Below are 13,595 nucleotides of genomic sequence, written 5' to 3' on the forward strand. Positions count from 1 at the left end.
TAATACAAGAGCAGGATTTTTCTTATAAATCAAAACAATAAAGTATCCCACACAAGAAACTCCATACCTTGACTATTTTCACCTTGCAATATGTATTCTTGACTCACTATTTTAAGTTGATACCCTTGCAAAATCAACAAGGTGGTCCAATTTTAAAGCTGTCTGTTTAGAAAATAGTTGGTATTGCAGAAAAGCCAAATCATCATACAGCTTTACAGTATTTCAAAATAATGAATATGAAAACTGCAGCAGCGCTACTTTCTTTATATTTCCCCAGTGGTGCTCACGGTGAAAGAGATGGACTTCACCGCAAACTCAGGGGAAATGAAAGAAAGTTTTTCTCTTAAGGAAAGCAGCTGACAAAAATATCACACCTTTTATAATGTAGGGCAGCATTCTCACACTAGTATGCCAAGGACTGCTTCCTTGGTTAGATAGGATTAGGAAAAACATTAATATATTCACATGGTGGGGGTGCCTGAGTGGCTCAGTTGGTTGAGCATCCAACTTCAGCTCAGGTCATGATCTCACAGCTTGTGGGTTTGAGCCCTGTGTTGGGATCTGTGCTGACAGCTCAGAGCCTGGAGCTTGCTTCAGCTTCTGTGTCTCCTTCTCTCCTTGGCCCTCCCCCACTCACACTCTATCTCTCTCAATGTCAAAAATAAACATTAAAATTTTAAAAAATATATATTCACATGGATTTTTAAAAATTTATTTCTGAGAGAGAGAGACAGCGTGAGCAGGGGAGGGTCAGAGAGAGAGGGAGATACAGAATCTGAAATAGGCTCTAGGCTCTGAGCTAGCTGTCAGCACAGAGCCCAACGTGGGGCTCGAACCCACGAACCGTGAGATCATGACCTGAGCCAAAGTCAGACGCTTAACTGACTGAGCCACTCAGGCACCCCACATGGATATTAATTAATGTATTAACATCAATGCCAACATACTAACCATTAAATATTACCACCTAATATTTAATGTTGGTGCAGTTACATTAATATTAACATTAACATAGTAAAGCCTCTAAAAAGTTCTAGAGTAAAAAAAATCATATTTTTAACTCTTTTTAACTCCACATTTTCCAAACATTTTGGCCCCAGTATCCTTTTTACAATATAATACCCATAGAACTAATGTTCTACAGAACACAATCTGGGAAACTCTGATATAAGATTAAAAAACATGGTTTATTATTTAATTTAAACAGTTATGCATTTCATCAGTGTATTTCATCAACAAATAGTTCCTCTACTGGTGACTGATATCTCCTAGAATGAGGTTCCAGAATGTTGTCTCTGGCTCACGTTTCAGAGAAAGAGTTCTAGACCAAAATTCAGGCCCTTTTCTTCTCTGTCTGCCTTTCTGCCTACAAATGGCCTTTACTTAGTCCTCACAAAACGGTAAGAAACTCCCTGACTTGAGATGCTGCCTACTGCCCCACCTTGAGACAAACACTAGGTCTACGGACTACTGTACCTCAGTTCTTTGTAATATGAGTCAAATATCTGAGCTGCTGCTTCTCAGCTCCAGTGTGAAGATAAATTACCATCAGACATTAAGATACTAAAGAAGTATTCTGAATCACCTCCCAAATTAAACTGGGTTCATATACAGTCTTTTAAAAATTGTGGTGAAAAACACACAGCATACAATTTACCATTTTAACCATTTTTAGGTTTGCAGTTCAGTGTTCATACTGTTGTACATCTCCAGAACTTTTCCATCTCGTAAAACTGAAATTCTATACCCATTAAATAACAACTTCCCCTTTCTCCCTTCCCCCAACCCCTGACAACACCATTTTATTTTCTGTTTTTATGAACTTGACTATTTTAGACTCTTCCTATAAATGGAATCATACAGTACGTGCCCTTTTGTGACTGGCTTATTTCATGAAGCATAATGTCCTCAAGCCCATCCATGTTACAGTATGTTATGGGATTTTCTTTTTGAAGGCCAAATAATATCCCCTTGTGTACATACCACTTTGCTTAGTAATTTGTCCACTGATGCACATTTGTGTTGCTTGCAACTCCGGGCTATTGTGAATTATGCTACAGTGCACATGGGAATGCAACTATCTCTTTGAGACCCTGCTTTCACTTCTTTCGTCTGTTTGTCCATAAGTAGGATTGCTAGATTGTAAGGTAATTCTATTTTTTACTTTTTGAGGATATTCTATACTGTTTTCCACAGTGGCTGCATAATTTTACATTCCTACCAACAGCGCACAAGGGTTTTGTCCACATCCCCCCACAACACTTATTTTCTGGTTGTTGGGTTTTTTTTATAGTCTTATGTATTTATTATGTATATTTTTATTCCCTTTCTTCCTTGAAAAATATATAACAACTCTTTGTTAATTCAAATATTTAATTACCTGGAACTTAAACAAGTGGTCTCCAAAGAAAAATAAGTAATTTCTCCAATATGAAAGGAAATCACAGCAAGAACCAAAATTACAAGTATACAATTAAGGTAAATTATATTTAAAAATCAGAACGAAACAAGAGAATCATTTTTGCAATTGCTTGATCTTTCATAAGATTAAGATAAGAAAGATTTGAATCTGGTTTTACTCGGCTATTTGTTTAAATAATAGCATTGTATATATTTGAACATTACAAACACTACTGCATACTGCATTATAAGTTTGAAGATATTAAGCTGACTTTTTCAACTCTTTTTGAAATTCTATGGAAATAAACATATCAGAATGAAGGTGTGTGTTTCTCTGATTCTCAAGAGATTTCTAGGAAGTTTTCTCATCAATATTAGGAGGGCCTATTATAATATTAGTACTTTAAAACTTACAAAGTACTGCGGTGCCTGGGTGGCTTAGTCGGTTAAGTGTCCGACTCTTGATTTAGAATCAGGTCATGATCTCATGGTTTGTGAGTTTGAGCCCCACGTTGACAGTGCAGAGCCTGTTTGGGATTCTCTCTCTCCCTCTTACTCTGACCCTCCCTTCACTCCCCCCTCCCTGCCGCTCATGCTATCCTCTCTCTCAAAATAAATATACTTTAAAAAACAAAACAAAGAAAAACTGAGGTACAAATTATCTGTCCAAAACCATATATATATTAAGTGGTTGTCTGAAACTCAAAGCCAAGGTGTTCTCTCTCCAAATCCCTAACTCTTTTCACTCCTCCATTAGAAACCATAGTTCTGTTTGGATTAGTTTAGTTTTGAAAATATTTGTTCACATCATTTTAGGGACCCTAAATACACAGAACACTTTTTTTCCCCCTTTTTTCAAATAAGGGCTCAATTAATTACATTTTGGACTTAGTCTCTGTGTGGGAAGTTAAAGCAAACATGCAATGCCAATACAGCTCCCGGTTATGAAGAGTCCACATGAAAACAAGTTATTGTCACACATCCAGATGACGGGGGTCAGCAGCCCACACCCACACATGAGACTTGGCTTATGAAAGAAGAAGTTTGTAGATGAGGACCCGTGCCACACTCTCCACTCCCTGCCTGCCTGCGATGCCTAGGATCTCATAGATCAGCAGACATGCCTTCCAAGGCTTCCAAAATTACTGAGGGTTTGTGCATTTTTGGAAACAACAGCAACCCTAGATTCTGCTAAAAGTCTAGTGGATTGGTTAGTTCACTTTGTTTTTTGTTTTGTTTTGTTTTGTTTTTTCCTATTCCAGCCTAGGCCTCTTTCTCTCATAAGACAAAAAATTTAAAATTCAGGTCTCATACAATCATTCAACCAATTAATCAATAGTAAGATAAAATAAAATAAAAAATAAAAATAAATAAAATTCAGGGGTGCCTGGGTGGCTCAGTCGGTTGGGCGTCTGACTTCAGCTCAGGTCATGATCTCACGGTTCGTGGGTTCGAGCTCCGCATTGGGCTCTGTGCTGACGGCTAGCTCAGAGCCTGGAGCCTGTCTTTGGATTCTGTATCTCCCTCTCTCTCTGACCCTTCCCTGCTCACGCTGTCTCTCTCTCTCTCTCAGAAATAAATAAAACATTTTTAAAAATTTTAAAAATAAACAAATAAAAATCAGATCTTGAATTGCTGATGGCAAATTGTGATTTACCCATAAGAGGTTTGAAATAAGACTCTCATGTGAATTATAAATTCTTAAACCTGGCTCATAGTAGGTTTAAAAAATATATATATATGTATATACACATATATTTATAAGTTCATAAAAACTTATATATATATAATTACCTTCTAGAAAATACATTTATTATATATTATACAATTATATATGGATATAGATATATCCACTAGAAGCCAGGAATATCTCCAAAATATGTTGGAAAATTGGTAACTGACTGAATTCTTATGAACTTTGGAAACTTAAAGAGAGAACAGTGGTAAAAGCCTAAGCTTTGAAATTAGAAAGATATAGGCTTAGGGACACCTGGGTGGCTCAGTCAGTTAAGCATCCGACTTCAGCTCAGGTCATGATCTCACAGTTCGTGGGTTGGAGCCCCACATCAGGCTCTGTGCTGACAGCTCAGAGCCTGGAGCCTGCTTCAGATTCTGTGTCTCCTTCTCTCTCTGTCCCTCCTCTGCTTGCTCTTTGTCTCACTCTGTCTCTCAAAAATAAATAAATGTAAAAAAAAAAAAAGAAAGATACAGGCTTAGATGTTGGTTCTACTATTTGCTAGCTGTGTGAACTTGAGCGTACTGCTGACCCTGATTCCTTACCTGTAAAAGGGAAATAACAACATCTACTTTTTAAAATTTCTGTAAGAATTAAATGAAAAACAATGACAGGCTTTCCACACTTCCTGGCACATGAAATGTGCCAATACATTGTACCTAGTATTAGCACAGAGCCTCCGGATCATTTCTCTTGGCATCAACTCCTATAGAATAATCCTATTGAGGTTGAAGATATAGGTGATTAAGCTGAATCTATAATGATACTCTGACATAACTTGGAATTACATATTTGAATAATCCTTAGGGTCAGTTATTTTACTTAACACTTGTCTCTAGGGTACAGGAAAATGTCAGTTATTTGAGCTTTCTAAATTTAGTATTCCAAACCAACAAAAACTTACTACTTTTCCAAAAGAAATTTTGATAAGATTTTCTATTACTCAGAACTGTTGACAAGTTACTTTTGCTTGCACTGAGTTAGTTGATCATTCTCACCTCTAGATGGAAAGTAATATCCAAAGCTCTTTTGGTTGAAAGTGATAGAAATGACACTCCAATTAGCTTAAGAAAAAGGGAATGTATTGGCTCCAGCGACTGGAAAGTTGAAGGCTTGAGTTCGCTTCAGATGGTGGTAAACGTTGCCAGAACTCCAGCTCTCTCGTGTGTTGGCATCATTGTGCAGAGAGCTTCTTCCGTGAAGCCTGGGGTTAGGACCATAAGCTGCAGGCTTATGTGGTTCTTTCAGCTTGACAGCAGAGTAAAAGGAGCTCCTCTCTCTCTCTCCTGGCAGCTATAGATCGGAGAGAAACAAATCTCAGAGAACATTCTTATTAGTTCAGAGTAGGTGGGGCACTGTGGTCATCTCACTAGGAACCTTGGCCTGGGGAGAGGAGATTCCCAAAAGAAAATCATGATCTGATTCCTGACAGAGGAGGATGGCAGAGTAAGTGAAAACAAGAGATACCCACAGCAGATAGTCTAAATTGGATTGTCTGAAAACAAGGACCTTAGCAAGGCCATCAGGGCATCTCTTAAAATATACTCTATTTCATGGAACCACATAAAAATGTTTCAAAGGGCATTGGGGTGGGACATTCTTGACTCATGCTTATTCTTCATAAGCTCCACATGTGGTAAACATGTGCAAAAAAAAAAAAAGAATTTGTTATCCTCATGTTTTGCATCCTAAGCAGTATAGTATGTGTGTAATTACATGAAAAAAAGGAAATTATTTTCCATATTGCAAAAGCAAATAAGACTATTAATAAATAATAATCATGTACAGTTAATGAAAAAGAAATAAATTCCTCCATATTAAAAAAAGGACCCTGGGAAATTAATAAATAATAGTCTAAAACTTTGCCAACTTCAAAATAAGAACAAAAGAGTTACCATTCTATAACTGATTTACATAATGCCAAAAATAAAGCAAAAGGAAGACATTAACATTACTTGCTTTAACAAATGACTATTGAGTCCATTTTTCTAAGTGAAATAATTCTTTTTGTAAGGGAAAATAAGTTAATTGTGAATACAAGAAAAAAGTGCAAAATCAAAACTCTATTTTCTTTGTTTAGCCCCACTGATGAAAATCACTTTTAAACTCCTGATTTCATTCCCCGGCATTTCAGTACACAAGTTCATAAAATACTGATGCCTTTCAAATTAGTAGATTCTTGCTGAGACCTCACTTTGCTCTACAAACATGATCTCATCTTTCAGCTTGGTTATGTTCCAAATCCAGGAGCAAGGGCAAGTTTATGATCAGGGAGGAAAAAAAGGAAAATATTTACATAAGTCCCATAATACAACTTTTCTAAAAATCAAAAAGAAATCCATGCTATATATATAAACTCTCTGATACAATCCAAATAGGGGATAGTCACAGAATATGGGGAAGAGGTTAGAAAAAACAGTCACCCTTTGCGATGGAAACATGGAAAGAATGAGATGAGCAATGTGAAGACATCCTCCCAAGAGTGACACACCCAAAATTTGACACCTTATTATCAATCTAGTGTAGAGTGTTTCCTGAAATCACCAAGATATTTCATTAAAAATCCCATCTGGAAGACATCACATTCAAACACCAACTTATTAATTAATATGTAATAAACTGACATCCCAGAAATGAAATATTGCAATGAGGAAGCTTTTGCAAGCTTGTTCTTGTGAGTTGTTCTTGTGAGATGTTCTTGTGAGTTGAACATCAAGACTTTTTTTTCCTTTGGTTTATCTCCAGAGCCCTTCTGAAGGACAATGGACATTGTGCGCACTCTCATGCATGGTAAGTAACTAGTATCACTTTTTGAAAATCTAATTTTTCCTCAACTATTCTCAAAATACTAAGTTAGCCCAACTTCGGCTCAGTTCATGATCTCATGGCTCCTGAGTTTGAGCCCCACATTGGGCTTTGTGCTGACGGCCCAGCGCCTAGAGACTGCTTTGGATTCTGTGTGTCCTTCTCTCTCTGCCTTTCCCTTGCTTCTGCTCTCTCTCTCTCTCTCAAAAATAAATAAAAGCTTAAAAAAATAAATTAAAAAATATTTGCTAAGTTCTATCATGACAGTTTCTGTACCTTACCCGTACCATCTCACTTTACCGAAATAGGGTATAATGTAACACCACCAACCTTTAACAATGATCTATACAGCCAAATGTGAAAGGTAGACTGGACAGCTTATTCAGTGACTACAATTAAGACAGATATTTATTCTATTCTGTAAAATTCTATGTTAGATCTATGTTTGAATTATGGAGTTTCTTCCCTAACATTCTAATTTCATTGTAAACTCATTTTTGATTCAGATTTTTAAGTCCATTTAGATTTGGATTAAGATCACTCTGTTGCAGTTTTCACTTCCAATGTCCCTTTAAAGTATGCCTTCGTGTCCCCTACTTTGTCTAGCATAGGGCCACTTATATAGCCTAGGTGTTCAGACAGCATTCCTTAAGTGAATGACTAAAAGACCCAAAAAAGTTACAAAAAAAAGAGAAGATACTGTTCCCAACATGTGTGTTTTTGGCCAGCATTTATTGTGCCAATGCTTATTTTGCTGAATGAGTGTGAAGAAACCATTCTTTCTTCCTCCACTGGTGCCTTCAGGAAATGCTCATGGCTCAAGCAGAGAACCACTTCTTTCTGTTATCTTCCAGGTAAACCCACTACAGACCCTCACCCCATCTGCCCTAATTACAACAGCAAGTCAGCAAGTCTCTGGCTAAAGTTTCCTTTTTTTTTTTTTTCTTTTTTTAAGGGATATGTTTCTTTCTTTTTTTTTTTTAAAGAGAGAGAGAGAGACCATTCTACATTTATTTATTTTATTTGCGAGAGAGCACAATCAGGAGAGGAGCAGAGGGAGAAAGCAAGAATCCCAGCCAGACAGGCTCCACACGCAGTGCAGAGCCCACTTGGGGCTTGATCCCACGACTCTGGGATGGATCACTACCTGAGCCCAAAGCAAGAGTCAGGTGCTCAACCAATAGAGCCACCTAAGTGTCCTGAAGTTTCTCTTTCCAAGGGGAAAGAGAGGGACGGCCCACTTTGCTGTGCATCATACTAGGGAGCTGGATAACAAGGAAGAGGTTCTCTAATCATGTGGGATGCTGTCCCAGATTAAGCAGTGTCCCCTCATTTGCCCCTCCCTCTCACCACTTCCTATTGGTGACATTCACTGAAGAAATAGGTTAGAAATCTGGGCACTAGCCCAACAACAATGTCAAGTTTGAGTCCTTGCTCTGCTAACTGTTTGACCACGGGCCACTGAATCTCTCTGAAGCTGTTTCGTCAGTCGTAATTGGGGGTTAGTAATTGTTGCCGTGAAGATGAAATGACACGCTCCATATAAAGTACCTAGCACAATAAGTACTATTACAGGTCAATTATCATTAGAACCTGTTGTTAGACAGGAATTTAAATGTTGATTATTATCCCTACTTTGGATTCAAAAGCAATCTAAATGTAAAGAGATGTACTGTTTTCACTTAGCTGTAGCCTGGCACAGAGGAAAGCTGAGGAACAATGTCCAAACTTCAGCCTTGTTACCTATTGTTTATTTATCTGTTCAGAAAAGTCTCCTCCTTTCTGAATTCTGTCTGATAAGACCTCCCTCTCCCTACATGTCAAGTACCTCGCTCATAGCAAATACTTAATAAATGTCAGTTCTCACTCTCCAATCCAGAACAGATCACTCTGGCAAGGTTCTAAGTTTAAGATAAAGTGACTAATCAGATCAAGGGATTGCAAATAAAACAGCAAAATCTGTTACTGGCTCTGCCACTAACTGTCTGGGTAATCTTAAATCTTTTTGGCTCTTCTACAGAGAAAAGCAGAATTTTCTATGGAGATGTATATAAATTTAATCATAGAGAAAGCCATCACTTGTATGTGATAAACTAGGAGCTAACATGGTGAACTTTTCAACTTTTTTAAATCAAGAAAAATAATGTATCATATTTATTCCATTGGTGTTCTTGGACTCAATCTATGATTGAAGATCTTTATCACAGATGAAGATCTCAAAAGTATTTTGATAGCAGGTGATTTATTCCTAGATTAAGATGTGGTTAAATGTTAAGCATTTCACTTCCACCTACCAGCATAAAAGCTCCCCAAAACCATCTCCTTAGTTCTCTTCTGTGTCCTCAACATGTTGAGCTATGCCTGGTATGTAAGAAGCCCTATAATACTTGCTCAATTAGTGAACAAAAGGATAATGGAAAATGGTTCTTTCTGTTGAGCAGTCAGGGCTTCTATCTCAGATCACCTGATGTTTACAAGTTGCTGGGCAACTTCCCATTACTACGCATTCTATTCAATCCTTAAATAATACTCTGTTAGGCAAGAGGGTTCACGTCTCTGTAAAATCTAGTAACACAGGCAAGATCTGGTGAAGTACTGTTTTTTTTTTCGTTTGTTTTGTATAGATTATAGAGCAATTTTATTTTTTAAAAAGTTTTTAATGTTTATTTATTATTGAGACAGAGAGAAACAAAGCATGAGTGGGGGAAGGGCAGAGAGACAGGGAGACAGAGAATCTAAAGCCTGACTCAGGGCTTGAACCCACGAACTGAGATCATGACCTGAGCTGAAGTTGGGTGCTTAACCAACTGAGCCACCCAGGTGCCCCTGGATTATAGTGCAATTTTAACAATAACAAGAAACAATGAGGACCTGAGGCTTTAACTCTACAAGGTCAAAAGCACTAATTAAAAATAAACTTTTTATTTAAAAAAATTAGATTACCTTATTTCAATAAAATGTTTTTTGACTTCTATTTTTACAGAAGTGCCTTCTTGTTTGGGCTTTGCAGTATGTCAGCTTTGAGACTGTTAACTCCAAAATTCTATTTTGTTTGCGATAAACTCTTCTTACAGATTCATCTCAAAGACAAGACATCTTGTGTTTCTGTTAAGGCATCTACTGATAAGCAGCCAGTTGTTTATGCTCCAAACACTTTGAATAGACCCCAAACAATGAGATCTGTGAAATGGGAATGAAGCTTTGAAAAACATGAATAACAAAGACAATTATGGGGGCGCCTGGGTGGATCATTTGGTTAAGCGTCCAACTTCGGCTCAGGTCATGATCTCATGGTTCGTGGGTTCAAGCCCTGTGTTGGGCTCTGTGCTGACAGCTAGCTCAGAGCCTGGAGTCTGCTTCAGATTCTGTATGTCCCTCTCTCTCTGACCCTCCCCTGCTCATGCTGTCTCTCTCTCTCTCAGAAATAAATAAAAACATTAAAAATTTAAAAAAGACAATTAATGATAACAGATTAGCTGCAGTATTCAATATTTTCTCCTGCACATTTTTATGTTTAAAAGCACTAGTACTAGTTTAAGAGTACTAGTATGTTTAGTACTCTACTAATATCATGTGTTGCTTTAAGTTTCAACTGCCCACTCCAAATATCAATTGAAACCCAAAGTAAGCATTTACATTTATTTATATTTCTACATCTACAAATACCTAGAAAATACAACATCCATATACAGCATTATGTTTTAGAGGAAAGAAATATGCTCACAGTAGATACTAATTTCTCAATGAGTCTGAAGGCCTCCTTTCTGTTCTAGACAAAGTAGAGTCCTCTGATATAATATTTGGCTTGTTCATTAATCATCTTAGCTCTGCACTAAAAAAAAAAAAAAAAGCCCAATATGTTTTACAAGGCAAAACTGCTGACTCCTTGTTTACTTAAAATATGGTAGAAGCAAGCATGAACGAAACATAGAAAATACATTTTAGTGATCAAAATACAAAAGATTAAAAACATATTCTGCCTACATTAATAAAACTTTCAAAGGGCTCCCCACCAATTCTGTCAGTCTTAGAAGTTTCTATTTTGGCAGTTAAAAGAGAAGAACATGAAACATTTTGTGAATTATTTTTTCTTTGTGGATAATTAAACACAAGCCATGAAAAAACAAAATGTACAGATGCACACCATATTTTCATCACTCTGAAGACTAGAGCCATGTATTGGAGACTTAGTATTCAAAAGAACTGTGTTTGAGACATGTTACTGACTCTTCTCCTAAATTAACATTTTTTGGTAATTCTATCAAGTTTAGCCCATGTGTTCTCCTTTTTATTTGAAGTAACTGAGTTTGGTTATCATCTTTCTTCTTCAAGGGAAGCCAAACACACTGCCAAATAACCATGCACATTATTAAGGTGTGAGTGTGGGGTGACGTTTGGCTCTGTATGCTGGCAGGGAATATCACAAAAGCAACACCATTTCTCCTGGTGCCTGAAAGAATGCAGAATGTGTCTTCTGTTGGGTGTGGGAATTGATGTTCATAAGTGGAAACTGATAGGTAACTCTCTCTGTATAAATATAAATAAATATATATATATACACACACACACACACTATATATATGTATATATATATAACACACACACACACACACACACACACCAAACCTATATACACACTTAAAACTATCATAAGGACTAGGCATAAAAATTATACAGTGGCTTGAGGCTGAAAATAGGGGGATGTGGGAAGAGGGACATGTCAGGATAGCTTCCCTAATGAAGTGGGTGTACTGGGGGTGGGGGGAAGGAATGAGAAAATTGGGGAAAGGAAAGCATTCCAGACGCAGGGAGGAAGGAGCCTGAGGATTTGGAGAAACTGGATGAATGTCAGTGCAATTGAATGTCAGATGCAAAGCTGGTAGGGATGGAAGAGGAGATGAAGTCAGAAACACGGGCCATAGTTAGATCAAGAAAAGCTTTATCGTTTTTTCTCCAAGGACACTGAAGGGTGAGAAGTGTCCTTGCATGTTGAAATCCTCACGCTGGCAGCAGAGCTAAGCCGGAGGGTCTGGGGCAGGCGGAGGGCTGGGGCAGTCGGGCCAGGTGTGGGGCTCTCTCACAGTGTTTCTGCTGCAGGAGAGTCACGGGGGCCTGGAGCTAAACTGAGGATGGGAGCAATGGAGACCAGAGATGATAATAGCGACAGGCTAGTGAAAGTAACCATCACCTTGGAGAAAGTAGAAACTTCAGAACAGTCCTTAAAATGCTGCAAATTCCATGCAATAGATTTTCTCTCATCATAGAGTAAAGCCACCTGCTGTGTGTCACTGGGGTTTCTTCCACTTTCTTCTCATTCTGGAGAAGAGTCTGCCACTTAGATTCCATCAGCACTACACCGGGGGAGAGGGAAGGAAGTCTGGTGGTGAGTTTCCAGGCTACGGCAGAAAAGGAAGGAAGCTGAGGGCAATGGAGAGACATGGATATATCTCTTGAGGGACCATCATTCAACCCAAATTCATCCATAATGCCTAGAGAATGTATCTTCAATTTGTATCTCTCAGCCTCTCTCCTCATTGCTATGAAGATGCTATGCTCCATGCTTCATTGCCATGGCCCCCTAAAGGTACTTTGTGTTTCTTGAGAATTTCTGCAATGGCTCCCTGGCGGCACTGGTCTTGGCTTCTACTCTCGGCCCCTCCTCTAGGGTTCATTCCCTACAGAGTAGCTTTTTAAATATACATATCAGACCCTATCACTCACTTGCTTAAAAACTTCCAGTGCACCTAGGGCTCCTTTCGTACTTAGTACAAAATGTGGCATTATCCAGTCCTGCTCCTGTCCCCAGCCATTCCACCAGCCCCTCCTGCAAACAGTGTTCCAGCCACGTGGGCCTCCCTCTAACTGGTCAGAGAGGCTGCCTCTGGCTGCCCTGAGTAAGGTGTTCTCAGCTCCCCTATAACACAGCACCTTGTGCATGACTTCCATAGCCTTTCTCCACTTGTTTCTTTTTAAAAATTTTTTATAGTTTTTATTTATCTTTGAGACAGAGAGAGACAGAGCATGAGTGGGGGAGAAGCAGAGAGAGAAGATACAGAATCCGAAACAGGCTCCAGGCTCTGAGCTGTCCGCACAGAACCCGAAGTGGGGCTCGAACCCACAAACTGCAAGATCATGACTTGAGCTGAAGTTGGATACTTAACTGACTGAACCACCCAGGCGCCCCAGCATTACTCCACTTGTAATTCATTTACCAGTTTAGTGGTCATCTCTCCACACTAGACTGAACCCCACAGAGGTAGGAACCAAGCCTTCTTACTCAGCACTATATATCCAGTGATTGGCTGAGCATATGGTAGATGCCCAATAAACAGTCTGTTAAACAAATGATTGAGCCGATTGATTAATGGTTCCTCATAGCTTATAGAACTAAGAACAAAACTTGCCTGGCATTCCAGGTCCCTGTAGTCTAGTCACCACCTACCACCTATGTTGTTCATTGGCCACTTCTCAGTGGGAAGCCCCGGCTCCTACAGAATTCCATTGTCTTGTCTTCCCACTTTGATTCATGCCATTTTCTCCTGCAGGAATGTCTACTCCTTCTTTTTTTAAAAAAAAAAAAATTATTTAAATGTTTATTTATTTTTGAGAGACAGAGAGCAAGCAGGGGAGGGGCAGAGAGAGAGGAAGACACAGA

General features: G+C 38.5%; 1 long non-coding RNA gene across 1 annotated transcript; it reads right to left on the minus strand.

Annotated features, from left to right (window-relative positions):
• Positions 1-5,195: 5,195 nt before the first annotated feature.
• Positions 5,196-9,392, minus strand: LOC120234577. The gene is made up of 2 exons (XR_005529133.1): positions 9,235-9,392; positions 5,196-5,428 (listed from the first exon to the last, which is right to left on the minus strand). It is a non-coding gene; the product is annotated as an uncharacterized LOC120234577 (long non-coding RNA).
• Between the last annotated feature and the right edge of the window lie 4,203 nt (positions 9,393-13,595).

Source organism: Hyaena hyaena, unplaced genomic scaffold (assembly GCF_003009895.1).
Source record: "Hyaena hyaena isolate Hyena2069 unplaced genomic scaffold, ASM300989v1 scaffold_111, whole genome shotgun sequence".
NCBI lineage: Eukaryota > Metazoa > Chordata > Mammalia > Carnivora > Hyaenidae > Hyaena > Hyaena hyaena.